This window comes from Gorilla gorilla, chromosome 22, assembly GCF_029281585.2.
Source record: "Gorilla gorilla gorilla isolate KB3781 chromosome 22, NHGRI_mGorGor1-v2.1_pri, whole genome shotgun sequence".
NCBI lineage: Eukaryota > Metazoa > Chordata > Mammalia > Primates > Hominidae > Gorilla > Gorilla gorilla.
In genome coordinates this window covers 32767899-32789913 of record NC_073246.2, presented here as the reverse complement: position 1 = coordinate 32789913, position 22015 = coordinate 32767899, and positions in this window count along the sequence as shown.

Here is a 22015-nt window from a genome sequence, read left to right as displayed (position 1 = left end):
GAGATGGAATCCTACGGGGTTGAAGTGAGTTTTTCTTGCTGTTTTCTCTTCCTGGGTGGGATCGCAGAACTGGTCGAGCCAGATTACCCATCTGGGTGGTGTCAGTTGATCCATCCAATGCAGGGTCTGCAAAATATCTGAGGCACTGATTTTACATTTTGAGCAATTTGGGGAGGTTCAGACTCTTGGAACCAGAGGCTGCATGACCCCTAAACCATAATTTCTAATCTTGCAGCTCATTTGTTATTTCTGCAAAGGCAGACTGGTCCCCAGGCAAGAAGGGTGATATTTTGGGAAAGAGCTGTTATCAATTTTGTTTCAGAGTCAACCCATGAACTGAATTCTTTCCCAAAGTTAGTTTAAAGGTTAGAAGCAAGATGGAGTCGGTTAAGTCTGATCTCTTTCACTGTCTTAATTTCCTCAGTTATAACTTTTGCAAAGGCGGTTTCATTACCATTTACAATAAAATAAGGTAAAATATAAAGCAGTCATTGGTGACCTTCAGGAGAATAATTTCAGCAATGTTACTGAGGCTGGAGAAAGTTAAGGTAGGGAAAGGCTGGGCAGGATGTAAAATAACAGTTTCAGATCACTTTGAGGGGTGTTCAGCAATGGGAGCAGAGGATAGAAAAAAATTTGCTATTGTATTATTGTGGTGTATTTTAGCTATTAGTAAAATCTTCTTTATTCAAGAGTGGGAAGACATAAATTTGCTTTTTTATTTCCTGACACCTTTCATAAAATTCCATCAATGAAGTTTCATTATCTTTTCTTTGAATGCCTATTCAAACTGCACTAATATTAGATTTAGGAAGACATAAACCTTTCTCTTATAAAGAGCTCCTTTCATAATTGTGTTCATTCCATATGACAACTAGGACTGAAAATTGAGGCAAGTCTGGGGATGTCGCTCAGCTCTACAAATGAAAGATATTTGTAGAATCTTTCCATTTTCCCTTTTAGGATTGCTGAGAAGGCTTTATGTTCCTGGCATGGCATAGAATTCTCTGTGGATAAGGAGACTTTGCTGTATTCTATGGTCTCTGAAAGTGCCTCAGCCCAACCAGCTGTCTGAAACAACCCATGTGCTGATTATAAGGGAAATTGGATAAAAGGTGCCTACTGCTGTTAGGACTCTTACCACACTGTACCGTGTGATCTGCTTCATATTTTAGTCTCAAAAAAAAAAAAAAAAAAGAGAGAGAGTTAAAATCGGTAGTGCAGCAGTTTTATAGAGAAATTATTTCTTATCCTAGAGATAGAAACAAAGTGGATCACGAAAGAGGAAAGAAACTTCACAGATAACCAGCCAAAAAAGAATTGAGTTGGAATGGGGTGTGATTCTGCTGCCTTGATAGAGCATTGTTTTATTCAAAGTCCTTTGGGTTGGAAGGACTATCATGAACATGACTTTGATCAGAGTCAGGAAAAACTACGAGATATGCAAAATCCAATCAGTTTTCATTGAACAAGCTGTAAAAGTTATGAACCTATCAACCAAAATTTCTTCTGATGAAATATCCAAATCAGCTAATTAGATTAAGTTTACAAAACATAGATAGACTGTGCCAATGATCGAAAAGGTTATTACTGAATTTATTACAAAAGCATGAATGTTAAGAACTTGATTTATTCCATCATTTCCTACTATGGAAACATTTATACCATTACAAGCAATTTGGGTTTCCTATCTCAGCATGTTGAAGTGCGAAATATACTCCAAATTTTAACTCAAAAATTTATTGAACCAGAGATATTTGAATCATATTCAGCTGTTTGGAGAAAAAGTTTGATCTCAAACAAATCCATGCAACAACTAAGAAAGCATAGCCAGTCAATCTGCTTCAAAGTAGAGACAGAATTTGCTTTTAAAGCACCCAGTGCAGATCTGCCCATGAAAATCTTTAATACAGATATTTTAAATGTGTGGGTGATACATTTCTAATGATGATTTTGAGGAAATATATCTGTGATTTTCAATTTATTTTTGTATATTATTGTTTGGAATACTCATGACCCTGCACTTTCAAAGGGTTGATTTTATTTTCAGGGATCCTCATTTTCTTACTTACCCTTAACTTGCCTGCCTTAATGCCCAATAAAGATTTTACTCCAACCTTTCTCCAGAACTTGCTGCTTTGTTAGAAAATAATCTTGAATTCCATCAGATGAGAACAAAGGTGGATTTACCACGGTTGCATGTGTTACTGGGATATGAACTAATTTTGTTTATCTATTAGTAATTAAATTTTATCTATTGCTAATCATAATTATTCAGTGGCTTAATTGCCACTGTTTTGGAGCTAGTTGACTAGATATCTTCATTTGGGTGGGTAGTTTAAGATTTTGATGTCCTAACCCAGGGATTAGGTTTGTTATTAAGTAACCAGCCTAGTCAGCATTGCCATGGCTCAAATGGGAGACAAAGTGGCATTAAAGGTGTGCAGTAGATTGATTGCATAGCAGCTCCCATTCTACACCCCTCCCTGCACCACTCCCTTTGCCTTGTAATTCTTCAGTGCCCTTTGGGCTGGGTATTCCATCTCATCCCTTGACTTTAGATTGAGCACATGACTTGCATTGTACAATGGCATGTTAGAAAATGTAACCCAAGAAGAAGGCGGAACAAGCATTGCATGCTTTTGATGAGTCTCTTGCAGCTTTGTGATTTCCATGAGAACATGCCTGGCTCGCTTGCTGTAAGATGAGGCACATGGAGCAGAGCTGAGTTGTCCCAGACACCCCAGCTGAGGCCGTCCTAGATCAGCTAACAACCAGCCACCCCCGGACTTGAGACTGAGCCAGCTGAGGCCAGAAGTACTGCTCAATCGAACTCAGCCTAGACCAACAACCCACAGACCTCTGGATAAATTAAATGCTTATATTTTTTTACACCACTGGTTTTGGGGTGCTTTGTTATGTAGCGTTATGGTAGATAACGGGTACAACATGATTTCATCAACATCTAGTTTTATGGCTAAATTGACGATGTAGCACTTTACAAATTCATACATTTTGCTGATCAGATTGTCAGAGCTGGTCAGGAGGACCTTCAAGATAGTTGAATTGCTTGGAAGTACAGGAATATGAGACAGAGGAGTTTATGTTATAACAAATATCTTTGACCAAACTTTACTCAGGCTCCTGAAGCTTCTCCTAAGCTTGTCCTTGCATTTCCTTGTAAAATCCAGTTTTAGCCAAGAACTCTGCTAAGTCAGCTTAGCAAAAACCCTCCACCTTTGATACCTAATTAGGCTTCTCTTTCTCTACCATCCCCTAGATGATGTCTGATCACCCTTGTCCCTCTTCAGCAAGAATCCTTGTAGGTCAGTTTAGCCAGAATTCCTCTTATCTCTGATGGTTCCTCTTAATGATTTTCCATCCACCGACCCCCACACTGCTCCTTGGCTGTAAATCCCCACTTGCCCATGCTGTATTCAAAGCTGAGTCCAATCTCTCTCTTCCGGTGCAAAATCCCACCGCAGTGACCGCTATGCCCAATGTGATGATCCTGAATAAAGACTTCCTATTCTGCTTTAACAAGTGCCTTTGAAGAGTTTTTTTTCTTTAACAGTTGTTCGTTTTTTTCTGCAGCTGAATCCTGAATTTGGGGGACAGTGGGCCTAGGGTCAGGCTGTAGCTTGGTGGCAGCAGTGGTCTCTCTTTTGCTATAGACAAACTTCTCATTCTGGGGCATGTAGACATTATTCTTTCTTTGTGTCTCACATGCTCTATTCTTCATCAACTTGTCACTTAATGGGAATTAAAAAAACCAGGAAATATTTCTCACTCCCAGGAAGCATGTGAAATGTGTCCATCATATTTTTCTAGTTATTAAATAATTATTTCAACTTGTTCAGCAGATCATGGGGAAACTCAGACTATATATATTTTAAGATTTCTGACTTTAGGAAAGATGTTTAATTTCATTTTGATGTTTTACAGTGTAATATGAAACTGTGCTAATCTATTTCTATAACTGGATTCTGATTTATAATAATACCAATCTTAATATTATTTTTTTCCTAGATTAGCACTGTAAAGCTCCATGTAGTTATCTGAGTTGAAGTTATCAGGGAGGCAAGAAAAGCAAAAGCTTAAAATAACCTCAAGAAATAGTATTTGGGTAATTCTGCTCACAAATCATCTTATTTTACAAGATTTGGGAGAGCTTCGTTGCTCCCTGATGCAAGCTGACCATTTTGCAGTTTGAAGTTTTGAGGTGACTCACCTGAAAATTGAGTTAAAAGCAGCCTGAATAAGATGGCTCACCAAAATGACAGGTATATTATTTGAGGCTTGCCAAGAGTGAAATACTTCAAGCTTCTCTCTCTTCCTTTCTCTCACTACTTTTTTCATTTTTTTCCGTCAGGACTGACCCACTTGGAAAATTCTGGAATTTCTAGCTCATTTCTTGGTTTAAAAATATTTATATTATGACTTCCAGACAACAAAGACTGTGATAATTTGTATAACATAACACTTCTACCTTGGGTCCTCATAGAAACAACCGAAGAAATATATAAATATCAAGAAGCAAACATGATCACTGGAAATTATGGGAAAGTACAGTTAAAAAGCTGGGGATATTAGTTAGTTTCTTTATACTTAATGTAGATTTTTCCAAAACAAAGGATATGGGGCTGAGACTTTTAGAAAGTCCCACTGGTGATGAATTAGGAGGGATGAGTCTGACAGCTGTGTGTACCCTGGAGAAGGTGACTTGGGTTCACTCAACTCCTTGTTCATGGATGTGGATCAAGAGTATATGAAAGTGCTTGCATTAGGAGATATTAGAGTTCATATAGGATTCACATTAAGCAAAAAGCTGCCAGGGAGGCAGGATGTCTTGTAGACACCTTTGATTTTTTCCATTTGATGTGCTAAGCAGTAGCCTGGCAAAGCAGATTGCTTAAGATTTGCCACGAACCTGGGCAGTACGACGAGCCACAGAGAGAAAAAGGCTGACAACTGATCCTCAGCAGAGTGGATCACCAGATAGAGTTGCTTCTCCATTTCCTCAGTCTCTGAAACAGCCACGTACCCATGTGATTTAGAGCAACTAAGCTTTCTGCCAAAGGTCTGAAAAGGAAATTTTAAGGAAAAATACACGGTGGATGAGAGGGGTCCAAAGAGTCTGAGCCATCCTCATTAAATATGGATGGATCACACCAAAAGGCCTCAATACGATACTGAAGAAAATGTTCTCAAGCTTAAAAGGAAGAAGATGCAGATGTTGTATTTCTAAAATATTTTCCACAAGAAAGAGAACAAATGTAAAATGATCTCTTCGTGCTTTCAATAAAACTCTAGAAAATATGAAGCAGAAGCATGGGGAAAAGAAAAACAGGAAACAGATTAGAAAGGGATCCAGCTGAGAGAGACAGAGAGAGCAAGCAAGCGAAAATTCAGTGAGTTGTATGAGGCAGGAAAAGATAAAGGAAACTAAAATGTAATCGCTGATTTAAAATTTGCATGAGAAAGACTAAAATCTGTATGAGGAGGCTTAAAATGGAAAAGTTTTTCTATGATGTAATGAATCATAATGTGGAAAACAACTTTGAGAAGCTTTCCAGAATTCAGATGAAGGGGATAAAGAATGAAATTGATGAGAGAGAAGATAATATGGTTCATGAATCCCGGAGATGTAACAGAAGGAACGTGGTGTTTCAGAATTGTCTTCTGAACATTAACTGCAAGAAGACGTGAAGCACGACTTTCAGGATTTTGAGAACAAATATGTTTGGCTTTAAAATTTTTTTGTTTAATACTTAATTGGGTTTTTATTCACATGGAATGCAACTGAAGTACATTTTCAGATAATAATTGGCTAAAAAAGTAGACTGCTAATAACGTTCTCTTCTTAAGCTACTGGAAATTAAAAAGAAAACCTCAAAATGACTAATGGTCAATAGTGAAAAAAATAATTAAATGAGTCTTATGATTGTAGTTGTAAAGTCAGCTAAATAGGCCATAAATAGTTATTGAAAAGTGATACAAATTTAAAAAATAGAAATTGGGTTTTACTAACAAAATAACAAGTGAGGAATTGGGGGTATGATGTAAAATTATGAATGCCTTCAAGTTACATGGAGGAGAAAAAATTGATGGTATATTTTCTGACATTAACTTTTTTAAATTACAAAGATGTGTGAGATTATTTCATTGTGAGATGCAGTGTTCCATATAGAATCTTGCACACGATGAATGCGTAGGATTTGGTGCTTTAATCATAAAGCTAACACCAGTGTAACCACCGCTCAGGGGCAGAAGGAGTCTGACACCAGCCTACCCCAGCAGCCTGCTTTGTTCCTCTCTGATTCTAAATTCATTCCTTCCCCTTAGCCATGAATATCATCCTAACTTTTTTGGTCTTGAAATAAAATCATTTTGCCACCTGAACAATATAGTTTACTTTTGCCTGCTTTCGAACATTATGTAACCAGAATAAAATTCTGTATGTATGTATTATTTTGTATGTTGCTTTTTTTTGTTCAACAGTTTGGGTCATTCATGTTGTTGATCTAGCCTAGTTAATTTTATTACTTTATAGGATTTCATTATCTATTCATATAATTTATTTATCCCTTCTAATGTTGGTGAACTTTTGGAATATTTGCAATTCTTGGCTTTTATGAGAAGTATGTCTTAAAATATTTTACAAGGTGATGACATATAGAATTGAATAAAGATGTATGATTGAAAAAAATAAATGAAAATATTATTAACACATCAAAATAATGGTAAAAAAGTAAGAAATCTTAAAATAGGACTTACAAAATGGGCTGACAAAAGCAAACCCAAACATGAAATAAATATGAACACATCTTTTTTTTTTGAGATGGAGTCTGGCTCTGTCCTCCAGGCTGGAGTGCAGTGGTGCGATCTCTGCTTACTGCAACCACCGCCTTCTGGGTTCAAGCAATTCTCGTACCTCAGCCTCCCTAGAAGCTGGGATTACAGGCGCGTGCCACCAAGCCTGGCTAATTTTTGTAGTTTTAGTAGAGATCGGGTTTCACCATGTAGACCAGGCTGGTCTTAAACTCCTGACCTCAGGTGATCTGCCCACCTCACCTTGGCCTTCCAAAGTGCTGGGATTACAGGCATGAGCCGCTGCACCCGGCCCTGAGCACATTACTTCTTATTAAAGCCTAAATATTAGGACTGGGTCAGAAACGATATCTGAATGTGAGCTATTTATTATGAGTACTCATAAAATAAAACAATGCAGAAAGGTCAAGAGTAAAAGGGTAAGAAAAACTACATTAAGGGTCACACCTGTAATCCCAGCACTTTCGGAGGCCAAGGTGGGTGGATCACCTGAGGTCAGGAGTTCAAGACCAGGCTGACCAACATGGTGAAACCTTGCCTCTACTAAAACTGCAAAAATTAGCTGGGCATGGTGATGCATGTCTGTAATCTCAGCTACTTGGGAGGCTGAGGCAGGAGAATCACCTGAACCCAGAAGGTGGAGGTTGCAGTGAGCAGAGATCACGCCATTGCACTCCAGCCTGGGTAACAAGAGCAAAACTCTGTCTCAAAAACAAAAATAAAAACACCACATTAAGAAAATCAAACAAAACATCTGGAGTTACAGTAATAATATTAAACAATTAGGCTTCAAGGTAAAAGTATGAAATAGAACAAAAATGGTTTGTGATTAAAAAAAGACGAGTGTAATAACATTCTGTAATCCAAACTAAAAAATATCAAATTATATAAAAAACACAAATTCAAGAACAAGTCAAGAAATTAAAAGAATACACGTCCTTTTTTCAGTATATAACAGAAGAAATAGGAAATAATGCTAAGATATATCTAAATAATATAATAAATTCAGATGACATAATAGATTTAAAGCTATATTTTCTATAACAGAAATATACTTAGTATATAAATAAAAATTTGATAAATAACATGATATAGTTTACAAAAGAGAAAGGGAAAATAACACAGACGGCAGAAATTAATGAAATTAGAAAAACTAAAAATAAAATATCTGCATAAAAAGGGAATGAAATTACAGCTATTGAGATTAAAAATCATGAGCAAATACTTAAACCCTTTTCTAAAATTTAAAATCTCAAGAATGAATGATAGGAGGGAATATGAATATAAAAATGATTCAATGAGAAGGAAAAAATAAAAAATCAGAGCATCTGAACAAAATATCAAACTAGACATTAAAATATTTTTCAAAAATTACTTTCTGAAAATGCTTTGGGCCCAGAACACTGAACTAGTAAGCTCTGTTACTTTGTTAAGCACAGGTAAAGAATATAGATCAGTGTTATACTGTATACACTCTTTTATGACATATAGATAGCTGGTATTATTTTACAAACTATTATTACCCCAATCTGGCCATGAAAGTACAAAAAAAATCCATAACACCAATCTCATTTATAAATTTCATCTCAACATTCTAAATAAAGTTATAGCAAGTTAAATTCCAGAAAAGTTATAGTTACATGTCAAAAACAAATTTCTTACCAAACGAGTAGAAAAAGTCGATGAACCTTTTGGTATGGTGAAGGTCTGTTTAAGCCTAAGTAACATAGGAAGAAATTATTTTTAAAAATCTATAGTTTATAACTGTATGTCAACAATACAGTGATCCGAATTAAAAGGCAAGAGTAGTAGAAGAAAAAATATTGTAATCCCTGTCAAAGAGCTTGTATGTTTAATATGTAAAGGTTTGTTACAAATGAGTAAGAAAAATAAGTACCTGAATAGAAAATTGGGCATAGCCATAAGTAGACAATTCACTAAAAAAGTAATAAATAAATAACACGATATAACAATAAATAAATAACAGCTTCTCTCATCATCAAAGTACTACAAATTAAAACACTGGCTCGGTATCTAGCTATGATTAGTTCATTGCAACTTTGTGGAAGTCCGAAGGCATTTGAAGACCCTGATGTATTCATAGGGCACTTAGTATTCTCAGCCTACACCCTAACATAAGGTTGAGTTCCTATTTCCAGGAACTGTTTTGGATATCTATCTGATGCATGCTCCTTTTGTCAACATTTGAGTTGACCAAATGTGAAAATTAGGCCCTTTCCAACACACACATACAAACCTCACTAGTATGAATCATCCATACTGATGAAGGGGAGGTGGGGGAGGGAACACGTAACAACAGCTTGGACAACTTCACAGTGGAAAACAGATATTACTGTTCTTGAAATTCCTTTTCAACACTACCTTTGGAGGAAGTTTTGTTAAGCACAGATAAACAGCATAGATCAGCGTTATGCTCTTCTATGACATGCAGATAGCTGACATAATTTCCGTGAGATCTCTCAGCCTTAAAATATGAGATTGGCCCATTATCTCCTCCTCCATCTATGCTCTCTGTCCCTCTCCTATTTCTTGACACCTTCCTCTTTTCTCCCCAGCAATTCCAATTGTACCAGTGGTTCAGCGAGCGAGCTGCCTCTTTATTGCCTTGGCTTCTGCTGACAATAGTGCTCTGAGAGCCTCATCCTCTATTCCGAAGAACTGACCAAAGTTCCTAAATAAGGCAGTTTGGAACGATTCTTTCATTAAGAAGAATCAGCTGCTGACTTTTGGGATAATAATGGTTCTACCGTGATATTAAGACACAATATAAGTCTTCAAAATTTTTTTTGCACTTGCTCTGAGCTGCTTTAGGCTCCCTCCCAATGGGTTCTACCAGTATTTCCTAAGGATATTTGTTTGCTGTCTACTGTCATTGGAATTACTTTAGACAAGTTTGGAACCCACCCATTCCCCACTCCCCTCCACCTGCGTGAAGTATTACCCACCACTTCAGGCATCCTCTTTCAGAACTGTGGGTCCTAAAGCATACGCAGACCACCTTTATCCCTGCCACCGTGGTGAGGAATGATAGCGTAGTGAGTTGATCTTGGCCATAGCTATAAAGGTTATGAAGAAATGAAATACATTTTAACTATAGCTAGTACAAAATTTGGGGATTAATGTTAAAATCTTGAGCCATATTCATGATCTAAAAGTATGAAGCTGTAATTGTTAACTATTACAGGTTGTTTGGATTCTATATTTTATTAATTGCATGCACTGAGAAGTTATATATGGTTAGGAATCTATGACAACTTTAAACAAATTGAAATTCTTATTTGGGAAAAATTGGACCCCTACAAAGCCCTGTCTTAAATGAAAGAAAAAGGGGAGTGGAAGAACCATTATGTATCGAATGTCTACATGTCCCAGACATTACTTTATTAGGCCTCCCACAAAGTCTATGTAGGCCCCATTATTGTTTCCATTTATAGTTAGCAAAAAGGGGATTAGCAGTCTTATTGCTTTTCCCAAGGTTCTAGATGGCTAAGTGGTGGTGAGGCAGGACAGACAACCCCCAAACTGGGGCTTAGCTCAGGAGAGTTCTTGGCTTCTCCCAGGAAAGCAAGGGTGAGCCAGTGATGTTAAACAGCAACTTCTACTGAAGTGGCAAGTACCTCTGCACAAAAGCACAGGTACTGCTCCTTGTGGATCAGGGCTACCTTGTAGGCAGCATGCCCAGGGTAGCAGCTCAGAAGCAGCTGTGCACTCATATTTATACCCACTTTTAATTACATGCAAATAAGGAGTGGTTTATGCAGAAATTTCTAGGAAAATGGTGGTAACTGCTGACTGGTTGGGTTGTTGCCATAGAAAGGAGTGGTAACATCTGGGCGTTGCCATGACAATGGTAAACTGACATGACATGCTGGTAGGTGTGTCTTATAATGAGATGCTTCCATGCTGGACCTGTTCTAGCTAGTCCTCAATTTGTTCTGGTGACCAAGCCCCACCTCTGATGTCCAAGCCTTGCTTTCAGAGTCGAACCCCAACTCTTAGCTCAGTTGAGCACACTTTTCATCTGTAATCTTCACAGTAAACTCCGAGATACCCTATACAGCCAATGTTTTTCGTTTGCCTCATTTAAATTATGCAAATTAGCTGGATAATTGGGTTTTCTGTAATAGAAATCTGGCAAGGCTGTTGTGAAACTTGAAATTTTAAGAATTTCTCCAGAAGAAGTCCCTTGGTTGCCCTAAGTCTATTGGCCATCCTTGGTTTAATTTTTTTTTAATCATCGTGGTAATCACTTTTTTAAAAAACCATTCTTTTCTTCTTTTCATTCTTTATGTATTGCTAATTTCTAGTCCCATTATTTATATTATAGCCAAGACATTGGCATTCACCTTTGTATCACTGCAGCTATGGCACTCTCTTAATTGGAAGAGGGTGAATGTTAATCTTTTAAATTATTATTATGATATTTTCAGTGCCAAGAGTGCCCAAGAGGCTTTTAATACAGAAATACAACAAATGATAATAGGAGAAAATTTACTCCTTCCCTGTGCGGTTGTAATTTAAAGGTGAAAATAAGTACAATGCAGCTAAATGTGATTATTAATATCAAATATTATAACTTTACAAGCTATGAATACAGTTGCTTCCCCTTTTTCATGGTTTCCCTTTCTGTGGTTTTAGTTACCCTCAGGACAGTACAAGATATTTTGAGAGAGAGAGAGAGAGACATTCATATAACTTTTATTACAGTATATTGTTATAATGGTTCTATTTTATTATTGTTGTTGTTAATCACTATGCCTAATTTCTAAATTAAACTTTATCATAACTGTGTATATACAGGAAAAAACAGTATATGTAGGATCACTATCCATGATTTCAGACATCCACTGGGGATCTTGGAAGCTATCCCTTAGAATAAGGAGGTGGGGACTACTCTAATGCCTTAGGAGCCTTCTCTTATGCTATTCGTAGAAAATTTAAAGTGCAGCATAGATGTCTCGCCATCACTTTGTACAATTTACAATTTAATTTTTTAGTGTCCTATAGTAAGAAAAAACCTAATAAGGTTAACCCTTAACTTATCCCTAATACATGAAAATTATTGCTATAACTTTAAGAAGAGTTAGGTCAAAACCAGATTTGGGTAAGTGGCTGAAGACTGGGAAGATATTTCATTTATATTTCTCTGGGGCTGGATTCCAATGGGTAACTTGAAAGCAGAGAAACTCTCTTATTGCCAGTTCTCAGAGCCAAGTATGTACCTCATATCTCCCTCAGTTTTGCCTTTACCTGCATTTATCTGTGAATGACGTCTCTGGTTCCTAGAAAAAAAAAAAGCAACTTGAATCAGCAACTGCCTCCCTTAGATTTGGAAATTCTATATAACATCATGCTGCTTTAATATCTTTTGGAAGCTTAGAATATTAATCTTTTCTGACTTTAAAATAATTGGGATGAAAACTGTTTGTAATGCTCAATGACAGTTTGCTTTCTTGTAGTGCCTTTTATGTGTGAATCACAAAGCATTTTGCAAACCATAACTCAGTTCTTGCAGCTCCCTGGTGAGGCAGATCCCATTATCCCTGTTTTACAGATGATCATGAAATAGACCCATGGAGTCTCAATGAGGAGCCTCAGGTCATGCAGTGAGTCAATGGGAAAGTTGGGGAAGGAACTTGTAGAACTTTTGACGTACTCCTTTAATTTGACGCCTTAAGAAGGATAAGGAATTCATAAATGAGGAAGATAAATGAAGAGCCGTTGGAAGAGCTGTTTTGTAACAAGCAATAATTGTTCTGATAAATTTTAAATTTTGCCTTAGCTTTTAAGTTTAAGCATTTAAGTATATAAATGAAGGTTTGTTGGACTACTACTAGGACACTGTTTTATGGCTTCTAATATGTAATATATATAACTAAAGAGGAAGATTTTAAAATATGCAATAGTAGAAAGTGCAGTGGGATATGCAAGAAGTAATTTCAATGGACACAATGTACTATTTGGGTATGCAATAATGTGCAAACTTAAATGCTAAATTCAAAGGTCAATATACCAAATTATTTGCCATGATGAGTTGCCAGAAAAAAAATACACTGCAATTTTAGATGCATGTAAGCTAAGGCTCAATTTTTAAAATTTATCAGAACAACTATTGCTCATTACAAAACAGCTTTTCTGATGGCTCTCCATTTATCTTCATTTATGCATTCCTCATTCTTCTTAAGGCATCAAATTCAAGGGGCATGTCAGAAAACCAGAAGCCACTTTTCATAGAGGTCATTTAGTCAGTTCAACCTCTGTTATACTGAAATCATTCAACTTAAAAGAGAATTCTATTTGCTAAAAGTACTTGGAGAAGGAGGATTTCATTAGATAGTATGAGAAAATTGTCTTTTAGTGAAATGTGTACCTCTTATCTGTAGCAGATAAAATGGTTTGGTCATTGAGAGAGATGGGTCAGCTGTCCAGACTGAAGCTGGTGTCTACATTTTAATTGGAGGTGTGCAGTGACAACAGGATCAGGGTCTGTTCCTTCAGTTGGCTGCTGAGGCTTTTAATTTTGTCAGTTCACCCAGGGTTAGCAGGTTCTGGAGGACTAAGTGAAGTTAGCCAAATTTTAAAGAGACCGATGTGCAAGCCGGGGTGCAACTGTAACTCACATTGAAATCGGATTGGCATACTTATGCTAAGTACTGAGGGTGTTTTATTTCTAGTAGGTAAGGACAATTGAAAAACCAAGTTAATATCAGAATTCTATTGAAAAGTCTATTTCAAGGGTTGGATGATCTGAATGGCGTGTCTGTCGTGTCTGAAAAAGATAAATTTGCCTAGTGAAGAGTAAGAGCATTTGTGGGGCCGATTGGATGCCCTGCAGCCCTCTACCTGTAGGCAAAGATAACATTACCCTTTATGTGTTTTCATTAGTTGGACAACAGGTTCCCTAACAAAAATTGTGCTTCTGTGTGGGTGTTGAGGTGTGGAAAACAATCTGGTTTGCAAACAATCCATTTAGAAGTCATCTCTTCAAAAGTTGATTATTTCGAATATGCCCACCACATTTCATTCACTTTATTGCTTTCTTTTTATATTAATTCTTATTAATTTTTATTACCATGCTTGTCTTCTGAATTACTACTCAAAATTCTGGGGATTACCATTACCCTTATATAATATATAATATAATTCTTCATACTGTAAATTAGTCATTCCTTTTAGTTCTTCCTAGTTATTTTTTAGTTTTCTTTCTTGAGCTTAATATTTTTTTACATTAGATATTTTTGTAGGAACCAAAAGTTACTGTGGAATTTATACTGTGTCTTTCTTGGGAAGGAAAGAAGAGTTGGTGGCTGCGTTGATATAAGTAGGGAAAAAGGATACTGAAGTTAAGAAATGATGTGAAAGATGAGATTGGTTATCAGTCTCAGTCGATTAGTTTCCTGAAGGGTCGTTTTATCAACCTTTAGTTCTTTTGCCTTTTAGCTAAAGCAACTGCTGGCTTCAGGTTCACTTCATAGTTCAGTATCGATGATAACCGTGATCAGAAAAGCAAGGACTGAGCAATGCTTTACGATCAGTGTAAGATGACTGACCCTTTTCCTGGGCTGTGACCTTCTTTACCTGTGGCTCAGGAGCATGCAGGGAAAGACACATTGTCTTAAAACACAAAAGATGTTTGCATCCAGTTTGATCTTCACGCTAAATAACGGGAATTCAGTATCAGTCAGAGACATCCTGAGGAAACCACCTTAGAATATACAATGGATATAGGAAATGGAAGGCTGAGTTGGGAACAATTCAGTGTTCTCAGCATTGCTACTGGTATTTTATTTTTCCATTGTTAATTCCATCTTCATGGTCTTCAATCCACCACAAACTGCAAAACAATTTCATTTATGATATAAGACTATAAGACTGTCATCTTCAAAAAGCTGACCCGTCAAGACTGGTGAAGTTCCCATAGTCTGCAGTAGAGTCCCCGAGAGCTTCCATGTCCCTGACCTCTTCATCTGATGTGGAAAACCCTGAATACACATGTTCTCCACAGGCTGTGGAGCTGCCAAGTGTTTAATTAAGAAATCGAGCCAGAATAAATGAAGACCCTGGAGTGGCTGAAGCTCCTTGAAAGCACCGAGGGTGCTGGTCATTAGCCTGATTCACTGCATCAAGCACATGGGCCTTAGGATGTTGAAGGCATCCACTGGTCTCTCTAATTCCTGTAAGAATCCCCATCACAGTGTTCCTTGATAAAGAGGTGTCTCTCTACTCTGAACATTTCCAATGATGTGAGACATAAAATTTCAATTTTTATGAGCGTCAACTAAGCCCATCTCAGGGATTCCCAGTCCTGGTGTGCTGGCAATTTAGAGAATGATAGTAGTTTATTTTCATGGCCAAAACAGTATTTTCAGCCTCATGTCCTCTTCCAGAACTTTCCCACTTCCCATCAAGAAGCAGAGTCCATTTTACCTCCCCTTGGTATCTGGATGGCCTTTTGGGATGCCTTGTTATCTAGGGTATAGCAAAATTGATGTTCAATGACTTCCTAGGTCAGAAAAAGTGATATATTAATATATACTTATCGTATATAAATATATATATAGATTATAAAGATATTCTATTAATATATAGATTATAAATATATTAACACAATAATACATGTTATATTAATATATTTATATATCATATAAGTATATGATATATATTTATATATGATATATATCATATACTTACATATTTATCATATAAGCATATATTAATATATTAATATATACCCTCTTGAGGTTCTCACTCTTGGAACCAGCCTCAGTGTTGGAGAAATCCTGGCCCATAAAGAGGCCATACATAGTATTCCCACAGTGGCAACTGTCAGCTGCCATAAATGTGAAGAAATGAAACTTCCGACAATCACAGGCTCCCCATCCATCTGGAGCAGAGAGGAACTGCCCTGCTGCACTTTGTGTAAATTCCCAAGCCACAGAAGCCATGGGCATCATAAATGGCTGTTTTATGCTACTAAGTTTTGGGGTGATTTGTTACAAAGTAATTGATAAACAGAAGAGGGAGCAGGGTACTTGGAGTGTGTGTGTGTGTGTGTGTGTGAATGTTGTGAATGGGGATTGTTAAATGATCATATTCTCTAAAATAAAGTGAATTTTGAAAAATTAAAAAACTAAACTACTTATTCAGTATCTACAAAACCATTGTATTAAATCATTTAAATATTTATTGAACACACTGCTGTGATTTTTATCTTGATAATTTTTGTCATTATTTTCATATCTTCACCATTACAAATATTATTTTAGTTTAACTTTTATATTATATTAACTTTTATGTTTATTTATAGTAACTCACTTTAAAAAAACTTGCTTAAGCTTCATTTTATGTAATATCCTCAAAATTATGGCTTGGATAACCTAGCCCTATTTTATTAATACATTTAAAATAAATGCATGACTAATTAAAACTATAAAGGAGTTGTCCATTTACTACCTAAAATTTTCTCCCATTTCACAGTTGGTGCATGTCTTACTTTGTTAAAAAGCATCTTTTCGTTTTGGAAAACAACAGTGACACGAAACTGACAATAATATTTGCCAAACTTTTGATGTTTTAGATGTCATTCTTAGGGACTGGCCTATGTTAAGGAACCAGCATAGTAGATCCACATTACTAGGAATACATTTGAAAATCTACCAAAAATCTAGCTGCATTTCAAGACTTTTGTAGTTACTGATTTGGCCATTGCAGAAATGGCTTTAAACACCCAAACGTCACTTGCTGGATGCTCAGCTTGTGTACAAGTTTTTCTTGGGATTGCATGGACAGAGGCATGCATGTACCCTTAGGGGCCTAAGCTAGGAATTAGAAGGCCTGGTTATTATTTCTAATTCTTTCAAATAGCAAATATTTGGAATCTGGGTGTCTCAACCCAAGTTCCCCGAAAAGCAAAGCTTGAGACAGTTTTGGTGTTTTATTCCAGGGATTGCAGTGCAAGGGTAGTGAAATAGAAGAGTAGGGAAAGCAACCACAAGAAAGTGTTATCAAGTCAGCCACCATTGCAAGCAACTCGTGCATGATCCCATGGGACTTCCTGAAGTGAGTTTCAGTACTGTATTAGTCCGTTTTCAGGCTGCTGATAAATACATACCTGAGATGGAGTAATTTATAAAGAAAAAAATGTTTAATGGACTCACAGTTCCACGTGGCCGTGGAGGCCTCACAATCATGGTGGAAGGCAAAAGGCACATCTTACATGGCAGCAGACAAGAGAGAATGAGAACCAAGCAAAAGGGGTTTCCCTTTGTAAAACCATCAGATATTGTGAGACTTATTCACTACCATGAGAACAGTATAGGGGAAGCCGCCTCCATGATTCAATTATCTCCTATTGGGTATCTCCCACAACACGTGGGAATTACAGGAGCTACAACTGAAGATGAGATTTGGGTGGAGACATGACAAAACCATATCAAGTATTATCTACCTGGAGGACAAAAGTGGGGAGTTTTCATCCTTTGGTTTGCATTCTCTGTTGCCTACACTTGACCCCACTTCTGGGTGGTACATATGTGAGTGCAGAGAAAATTAACATGGACTTTCCTTGCCATGGCATCAGAGAAGACCTAGCAGGAAGCAAGGAGCATGTGAGTTGCCTCAAAGTGAAGGAAGCACTTTGGGACTGCACCATCACGAAACTGGCTTAAGTGTGTGCAAAGAGGCTACAGTAAGAAATGAAGTGAGACAGTTTCGAAGTAGTGCGCAAGAATGTTTGATGTGCTTGGCAAAGATGCTCCCTGTTTTGGACTTGGCTTCTCATCAATCAGATAAGAGAATTGTATGAGAGGAATTTAAAATGCAGCACTGGAAGTCTAATTACCAACCTGAGATAGTGCTGGCCTAATGTTACACTCCTAATCCCCCAGACAGGCAGATCAGTCCAAGAAGAACTATGTTGAAAGGGCATAAGCACAGGTCAATTAAGTCATGTTAAGAGAAGACCTATCTACTTTACCTGTCTCCTACATAGATTCCAGTATCCTTACCCCACAGAGTACCTAGTAGGCCCTGAACAATTCTGGATCAGGGAAGGATGATACATCTTGGGAGACTCGGTGCCTTCTCTCTTAGGCCCTGTACATAAACATTACTCATGTCTGGTTACAAATGGGTCTCCCTCTCTTTATTTGGAAGGCCAGAACTGGAGCCCATGCCAACGACACATGGGCCAATTTGCCACATGGGAGTTAGTTGTGCTGAAAAACACTTGGGATTCTACTCACCTTTCTTGACAGCACCCTGATTTTGATCTCCAATGAAGACACACATGAAAAACCACATGAATCTGAAAACAGGCATCAACAGAGAGAATGGTTCAATTTAGAATTTTTCAACCTTGACACTCTCCTCTGAGGGTTTATTTTTGCACAAGTCATGTAGCTGGTGATTGCTATTTTCGGGTTCTAAAAGCAGCAACTATTTTGCTGGTCTTTGCTTGTTTCTTTCACCTTCTGCTTTCTGCCCTAGAGTTCCTTCCAGCCCAAATTATTCAACCCTTCTTATGATTGATGCTTTTTGAAAAGAGTTTGGAAAATGAATTTCAGTTCCGTTTTGTGGTGCAAATCACTGAGCCTCCAGGGGTTTATAATGTCTTGGTTAATAAAGATTCTGGAGATTCAACCCAGAGGTCCGTGGGAAGTTGGAAAGAAAGCAGAACAACTCAGCCAAGATGTATTTAATTTTTAAAACAACCATTAAGTTGTACACTTAAGCTTCTGAATTTCCTTTTTATATTTCTTAAGAGACAATGAATAGCTTCAATTTGAGAAGGTGATCATTCTGAAAAAGTGCAGAATGACAGCATTTCATTTCATATATATTAATTTTTCCACAAGTTCGCTATTCCTCCATTCGATGAGGCTAAGTGGTTTTCTCTGAACTGGCGTTGGTCAACATTATTATCAAATTTGTGATGAAAAATATCCTTTCTGCCTATCAAACCTCCAGCCTCTGTCACATGCTTAGCTCATTTTACTCTCAAATGCTTGGCCTTGTAAATGATTGCTGTGATTCATTTTTGAGTGAAAGAATTGCTCATTTCCAGCCTGTGATAATTATTGTATAAGGCTTAGATTGTTCTATACAAATGAGAGCAAATTATCCATCAGTGATGAAGATAATGGGTAGTAGTTCCTCGATCTCTCCTCATCTGCTCCTATTACCCATCCCCTCACTTCACGCTCTGCAGACATGAGAATAATAATCTTCACAAGACTTTTTGCTGAGTTGAAGTTTGAGGTTGTGCCTAACTACATAGTGACAGCAATTGGCCATGTAATTTTTTCTTACATTCCAAGGAAAGGATGATTTATTAATTTCATTGAACAACATTGTCAAATTAAAATTGTGTAGAGTTTCATCAAGCTTATGTGACTGTCAGTACATGTTTCTTTACTTTTGCAACATACAGTGAATGCAGATAAAGAGTCAAAGTGCTTGCATGTGACAATAAAATGCATGAGAGTATCAAGTAGCTTGCCTACCTCTGTGTGGCATGGTGTATTTTCAGAGAATAGCAGAGAAGTGTATCGATTTTTCACGTTGGCAAGACCTTTATGAGAAATGTTATTCACAAACTCTGAAATCATTTTAATGTAAGACTTCAGAAATAATCTGCTTGTAGTCACAATGTAAGCTGAAGTTTCTTTTAATAATTAATCTAAGGGATCTACTCAACATTTTCCCTCTATTTAGCACCTGAAAAATGGCAGACTCTGGAAAATGGATAAGACTGAAAAATCAATTCACCTATCTGCTACGCTCTGAAAATTAGTTGTATGCACAGCTATTATACATAATTATAATTTCAAACTATAGCTTCAAGCTATTAATGTTTCTCTATTCTTTTTTGCTTTGTTTGTAATGACCTTGTGTCTTATTCTAAGGATTAAAAATTGTTAAATTGGATACAGAATGAACAAAACATACGAAGTAGGACAGCAGTGCTTGTGACTTACTATTTTATTTATTTCCATTGTTAATCAATTGATGAACCTAGAAGAGAAATGATTATATCCTTTATAATGTCATCAATGAAGTATTGATTGATTGATTAAAAATAGCAAATTCTTGTTCACACTTGAAGGAAGGCATCTCATCACATTTAAATATCCTCGGTGTGAGTTGGTAGTTCAGAGACTCTGTTTTAGTTGAATCTCAACTTAGTCAAATATAAACTGCATGACCTTGGTGAGCCACCCAGGGTCCCTAAACTTCAGCTCCAGTATGTGACATGATACCTACTCCACAGAGTTGCTGTAAGAACTCAGTGAGATGAGTTGTACAAACCTTTATTTTTTTTAATTTTAATTTTTTTTTGAGACGGAGTCTCTCTCCGTCACCCAGCCTGGAGTGCAGTGGCTCGATCTTGGCTCACTGCAAGCTCCGCCCCCAGGTTCATGCCATTCTTCTGCCTCAGCCTCCCGAGTAGCTGGGACTACAGGTGCCCACCACCTCGCCTGGCTAATTTTTTGTATTTTTAGTAGAGACGGGGTTTCACCATGTTAGCCAGGATGATCTCGATCTCCTGACCTCGTGATCTGCCTGCCTTCGCCTCCCAAAGTGCTAGGATTACAGGCGTGAGCCACCGTGCCCGGCTGAGTTGTACAAACCTTTAACTCAATGCCTGGAAGAGAGTTGTGTGCTTAAAAGACACTCATTTTCTTTTTTCCTGAAGTGATGGAAGATATTTTCTAGGATCCTTTTATCTGTAATTTCCAGCTTTCAATGGGAAAGAAAATCAAGACAAAGTAATAACTTACACAATTGTCTGTCATTCCAGGAATGTGGCAGTAGGCACTGAAACGTTCTCCTTTGTAACTCTACTACTCACTTCAGATTTTGGGCATTGCCACAATTAAGTACTCTTCCATAGTAGCCTGTGAACCTGTGGCTGGGAGAAGCCTGTAAACGAGTAATCCATTTTACAACATGCAAGCCAGGCCCTAGGGCCAAGGACTCAGGCCTTCAAACACCAACTGAGATACCCTCTGTGGTGGGAAGAGCGTAGCCACAACATTGTGGAAAGTAGTCATCTCATTAATTTCACCCCGTTCCTGGGAACACACGGTGAGTCACTGAGGGAGGGTCAGGACATTGAGGTCTGATATCTGGGAATCATGCTATTGCTCACAGCGCCCTCTTCTTTGGGTGTGTCGTTAGTTTCCAATTAGGGATTTCTAATGAGTCCTGACATAACGCTGTTTGCTTTGTGGATATTTAAAACGTAGCTTACCTGTAGCCCTCAAATACATGGAAATCCATTTTATCCCCTTACGCTCCCTCATGTAAGCTAGTTTAAAAATGAGTCAGATCCTACAGCTGTTTTGGGACAGAAATACCACTGACCACTTGAAGCGATGTTGAAGTTGCTTATTTTGCCAGAGTTGAGGCAGTTTATTCATCTACGTTCAGGTGGACCCAAACGAGCCATCATTCTGGTGTTTAAAATTCATTATATTGTAGTGAGATGAAATAAAATAGAGTGATATCCCTATAGCTTCCCCAAGCATAAAAAGAATAATTAAATATAGCACACTCTTCACACATCTCTTCATTACCAAACATTGATTAAGTGCCTGCTTCCCCCAGCTCTGCCTCCCCCTTATCCCTGATGGAGACAATGACCTTGAAGAGCCTTTAGTTTGTCCATAATTAAAATGCATTCTATCTATAAGTATATGTGTGAAAATAAATATCTTTTGAACATATTGAACAAATTGGGAGAAAGACACTGTACCCTTTCAAATTAACATTATGATAATTTTAAAAATTAACTAAGCCTTTTCCACTGGCATGTTAATGAGACCCAGGAGTCACTATTATCCATTGTTATTAAATTAAACATTTTAGGAATAAAGCTCATCCAATTTACTTAGAAAGGGTCTTGGCTACAAATACAGTTGCACTTAATTAGCTTCTAATTTGCTTTGTTGCTTGAACATAAAGGGTGGGTCCCACTGCCCTCTAGCCTTCCCACGGGCATCTTGTTTGAGTCAGTTGATTAATTTTGAGAGCCAGCTCAGACTTTGGATACAAGTCCCTGTGCCCTTTGTTCGTGTCAGGTGTTGTCACTGTCGTCTTGAAACATATTCAAGGAGGCACCTTCCCAATGAGGAGCTCCGTTAGGTGTGGTAGAGTGACT